This window comes from Trachypithecus francoisi, unplaced genomic scaffold (genome assembly GCF_009764315.1).
Source record: "Trachypithecus francoisi isolate TF-2019V2 unplaced genomic scaffold, Tfra_2.0 Lachesis_group7, whole genome shotgun sequence".
In the NCBI taxonomy this organism is placed as follows: Eukaryota; Metazoa; Chordata; class Mammalia; order Primates; family Cercopithecidae; genus Trachypithecus; species Trachypithecus francoisi.
The window spans coordinates 9697331-9703285 of NW_022681472.1; positions in this window are offsets into that span (position 1 = coordinate 9697331).

Genomic DNA, 5955 nt, shown 5'->3' on the forward strand with positions numbered 1-5955 from the left:
GGAACATCTTTTCAATAAATGCTGCTGGTGCAATTGGTTATCCATAGGCAAAAAAAAAATGAACCTCAATTTCAACTTCATTCCTTAAACAAAAATAAGCTAAAAATGAATTATAGATTTAATCTGAAATCTATGAATCAAATGTAAATAAAATGTGAAGGTATAAAACTGACAAGTTAACATAAGAGAAAATCTTTGGGATCTAATGCTTGTGAAGAGTTCTTGGACATGATACCAAAGGCATAATTCATAAAAGAAAAATCAATAAATTGAACTTTATTAAAGTTAAAAACCTTAGCTCTGCAAAAGACCCTGTTAAGAGGACAAAGAACAATCTACAGGCTGGGAAAAAATATTTCACACTACATATAAGATGAAGGACTCACAACTAGAATTTATAAATAAACCTCAAAACTCAACAGTAAAAAGCAATCTAATTAGAAAACGGGCCAAAGATCATGAGGCATTTCATCAAAGATACATAGAGATGGCAAATAAGCACATGGTGTTCAGCATTACTAGCTATCAGGGATGAGATATTACTACACATCTATTAGAATGCCTAAAATTTTAAAAAATAGTGAAATTAGCATATCCTGGCAAAAGTGTATAAAAACTTCCTCTCTCACACATGGCTGGTGGGAGTGAAAAATGGTACGAACCACTGGAAAATAACATGGTAGTACTGGTATTATTATTATTTTTAAACTAGACATACACTTCCTCATGACCCAGCAATTCCACGGCTGGGTAGCTATCCCAGAGAAATGAAAATGTGTGTTCACACAAAAACCTGTATGCAATTATTGATAGTGGCTTTGCTGGTAATAGCCAAAACTAGAGTCCACCAAAATATCCCTCGTTAGGTAAATGGGACCAGGTGTGATGACTCAATCCTATAACAATCCCAGCACTGTGGGAGGATAAGGCGAGAGGATAGCTTGAGCCCAGTAGTTCAACACCAGCCTGGGGGAGACCTCATTTCTAAACAAACAAACAAACAACAAACAAACAAAAGGTAAATTGTTAAACAAACTGGTATATCCATACCACGTACTATTACCCAGGAATAAAAAGAATGAACTATTGATGCATGAACCAAGTTGGATGGATCTCAAGGACATTATGCTGACTCTACAGATCACATACTGTGTGATTGTATGTATATACCATTATGGAAATGACAAAACCATAGACATGGAAAACAGATTCCTGGTTGTCAGGAGTTGGGGTAGTGGAGTGGAGTGGAATGTAGGCATAACTAAACGGGGTAGTGTGGGGAAGATCTTTGCATTGATGTACTTATTATGTCTCTTTATTGTGGTGGTGGTTACCCAAATCAAAATACGTAGATGTGTTTCTTTGGGAACTAGGAACAGAAATGGGCTAGATACTCAGAATGGCAAGGTTAATTTTTTAGGAATCTTACCTAATTTTTTCTCATCAAGTGTTAATTTGGCCAACAAATATTTATTAAATGCCAGTTACCGAAATAGCTGATGGAATACAGAGATAATTAAAATATGTTCTTTGCCTTCAAATGGCTGACAATCTAGTACATGTGTAATCTTCAGTGCAATGTGATAGACAGATATCAACAAAACTGTTGCTGGAGGGCTCAGGTGGGTCTCCTGATGCCGGTGAGACCCCACCCCTAGCTGATGTGAGAAAGAATTCAGGGATGAGTCAGAATGAAGTACAGGGCAAGAAGCCTCCATTGCTAAGTGAAAGCACACACTTACAGAAAAAGTGTGTGCGCTCGTGAGAATGACTTGTGCACGAAGGAGTTTGGGTTTCTAATTTATGGGTGTTTAAGTAATAGGTGGAATAATTATTAGGTATTCTGGAAAAGGAGGGGATTGCAGGGAGCTGCCTGGTTATCATCCCCTTTCTCCCTTGTTTGGGTTTGCCTGGAAGAGTCATGAACATGTCACCCTGACTGGGGTTTTGGCCACTTTCTCCCTTATTTTGGGTTTTCTGTTATCCTGTGATTTCTTTGTCTAGTTCCTGTTTTTGCTGTTGTTTGGGTTTTTCCATCCTCCTGTGACCACCCAGTGCTATTTCTATGTCAAAAACTGGCGAGAATGAGGCATTGAGGAGGTGTTGCTATTTCTGATCTGGGAGGAACCTGCAGAGCCTGCTGCTGTGAGGATCAGGAAGTTGTCTCAGTTTGGCACAAATGCTTCCATCCTCTTATCTCTTGTCCACCATTGATTTATCACGTCCCTTTCTCTGTGCACATGGTCTTGACCTCAGAATCCTTCTCAAACACATTCTAGGCAGCCAGTACCAAGCAAGCAGAGTGGCTTCTTGACATAGAAGAAAAGTTTCAGTTGAGTAATCTTAGATCGTAATAATCACTCCCCCTATGAGCTTTAAGGTTAACACTCAGGGTGAGCAATCTCCAAATTAACAGCCTTCAACATGTGGTCTGTGTTTTTTTCATGTTTGTGATTCTATTTAGATGTAAAGTGTTTAAAACATTTAAAATTTTATTGGTTGTAAATATCATGAACTATTTTATGGATAACAATACAATTGTATGACATATAGACCTTCTCACAATTTCTAAACGTGGAATTACACATAGGCAACCATAAGCTGTCATGAGAGTTTTTTTAACCATCTTGGTACTCTCACTTCAATGATGCTTTAAACACACGGGACTCCTGTGCATGCAGCTCACTCCTTGTTCTCAAGTCCTGCTGGATTCCCAGCCTTCATGGCCTCCTTATAAGTCTCAGCCCTGCTCTGGTCTCCAAGATCAATCCTGACTTCTGCCGAAGGCATTTAGGCAACTTTAGCATACGCTGAGCCCCAGTATCTGGTCACCTGTAGCTTTTACCTGAGATTTTACAACCAAGCTTCTACTTAGATCCTATTTAAAATTGAAACTCAGAATTAGATATTGCTATTAAAGAGTTAATATTTGTATCCTCCAAATTCCACGTGTTGAAACCTGATCCCTAATGTGAAGGTGTTTAGAGGTAGGGCTTTGAAAGGTGATCACATCATGAGGGTGAGGTCCTCATGAAAGGGATTAGTGCCCTTATAAAAGAGGCCCCAGGGAAATCTCTTTTTCCTTTTTGTCAGGACACAGAGAAAAGTCAAAAAGACAGCAGTGTATGAAGCAGGTCCCCACCAGACACTGAACCTACTGATGCCTTGATCTTGGACTTCCCAGCCACCAGGATGATGAGAAATAAATTTCTGCTATTTATAAGCCATCCCATTTATGGTATTCTATTAGCAGACTGAACAGATTAACTCAAGTATACTGGGCCTGGCCCCTAAATCCCTTTTTAAAAAGCTTTAAGTAAACCAGGAATACAAGAAAATGACGTTGGAAGAAAAGAAACACATTTATCAGTTGTAGATGATATGACAATATACCTACAAATCTAATAAATTCAACAGATTGGGACAGGTGAGGTGGCTCACGTCTGTAATCCCAGCACTTTGGGAGGCCGAGTTGGGCAGGTCACTTGAGTCCAGAAGTTTGAGACCAGCCTGGCCAACATGGCAAAACCCCGTCTATACTAAAAATACAAAAATTAGCCAGGTGTGGTAACAAGTGCCTATAGTCCCAGGTACTCGGGAGGCTGAGGCAGGAGAATCACTTGAACCTGGGAGGTGGAGATTGTTGTAAGCTGAGATCATGCCACTGCACTCCAGCCTGGGTGACAGAGAGGGATTCCGTCTCAACAACAACAAATTTACAGACTGTTAGACTATTAAATTTTTAAAAATGGCTTTAGATAAGGTGGAATGCAGAAATAAGTATTACTTTCTTTTACTAGCATTGAACAATTAGAAATTAAAATGGGAGAAGTCACATTCAAGATATTGTCAAATTAGTTTGTAAAACATCTAACTTAAAAAGAGCACTATCTATATATATTTTTTCATTAAAGGACATAAAATAGGAGTAAAATAAAAGATACAGAGTAATAACTCCTCACAGGAGGAAGACTAAATAACATACAGATGCTCTTCCTTCCCAAGTAAATTTACAAAGATAATGAACATCTGATTAGGATCCCAGTGAATTGTTTTGGGAAATAGACAAGTTGGTTTTAAAATTCATTTGTAACAATGAAGTTAGTATTTGAAAAGAAGAATCAGACGGGGGAAATTTGCTCCCTAAGATAATACATAATTACTTACATAAAAGTGGTTGGGTAATAGTATAGAGATAGATAAATACATCAGTGGTACATAAGAGAGAATGCAGAAACAGACACATTGATATATGTGGGTTTATGTAGTGAATCTTATAATTTTATGTTGCCTGAACATCCATTTTGAACATTTAACTTTCTCTTATCAGTAGCAGAGTTAGTTTGTCTTGACACAGTTTCCAGTTCTATGCTTCCCCAACTGTCACACCCAGTTGCTCAGTGTTGTTGATCCAGCTATCTGTCTTATACAACTGCCTCCTGGTAACCCCCTCCCTGTGGGACAGCTGGATACAAGCTACCTGACTGGCCCTGCTGACCCCCATATCCTACATGGGCTGTGCAGATGTGCTATAGTGATCACCTCTCAGTCACAGTATGACCTGGAATTTGTGCCTGCTGCTTTGAACCCACTAACTAAAACTCTTGGGAAATCTGTTTGAATAATGTCCTGGACTCCAATAAAGGGACTGGCCCATGGATCCCTCTCTCCACATACTCCCTGACCTGTGTGTGTGTATGTGTGTATGCAATGCATGTGTGTGCGTGTGTGGCCTCCAGGCATGCTGTGTACCCCCTGAACCCATAAGTAGTCAAATATTTATTTCCATCTTATAGCTCATCTAATTATTGAAGGATTGGTCTCCATCCAAAATAAATAAATAAATAAATGATTCTAAGTTAAAACAGTTTAATATTATGATAAAAACAGTATTTTGAAAACAAACAAACAAACTTACTCTCACATTGCATGATATAAATATAACTTGTAGATGAATTAAACTTCTAAATGTAGAGAAAAAACATTGCTAGGTTAACTATGCTGCAATAGCAAAAATATCTTCAGATCACAGTAGCTTAACATAGGAAAGTTTCTTTTTTTTTCCTCTTTTTTGAGACTGAGTCTCACTCTATCACCCAGGCTGGAGTGCAGTGGCATGGTCTCTGCTCACTGAAACCTCCACCTCCTGGGTTTGAGCAATTCTCTTGCCTCAGCCTCCTGTGTATCTGGGATTACAGGCATATGCCACCATGCTCAGCTAATTATTATATTTTTAGTAGAGACAGGGTTTTTCCATGTTGGCCAGGCTGGTCTTGGACTCCTGACCTCCGGTGATCTGCTTGCCTCGGCCTCCCAAAGTGTTGGGATTACAGGCATGAGCCACCACGCCCAGCCAGGAAAGTTTCTTGATTATGTGAAGTCTAAAAAGTGAGCCTGGAGACTCTTCAAGGGAAGCTTCCTTCCATGTGGTGACTCAGGGATCAAGGCTGCTTCCATTTTGTTCCCACAAAATTTGAACCATTTGGTTTCAAGGTGTATTGCTGAAGCAGAAGAAGAGAGATCTAAAGGTACACACAGGGGTCTTCATGATCAGGGGTAAAAATGACATAGAACTGCCTGTGTCACCTCTGCCGATATCTCATTGGCTAGAATGAGTCACATCCATGTAACTTAATTCTGAAAAAGGTTGGAATGTGGTAAAATACATGGATATTAAGTCAGCATTAAATGTCTCAATCATAAAAGGTATAATTATCAAGAATAGGCATACATTTTTATAAACTTGGGGTTGAGGAAGGTTCTTCAGGATTATTTAGAAAAGAAAAAGCAATAAAGGAAAAACTAAATTTAACAATAGAAAAGTTTAAAAGAATTAAACAGTGAAGGATGCCAAAAACAAAGTTAAAAGGCAAGCAACAGGTTGAGAGAATATATTTGCCGCACATACGAATGACAAATGTTAAAATTTCTAATGTGCGGAGTTTCTGTAAAGAA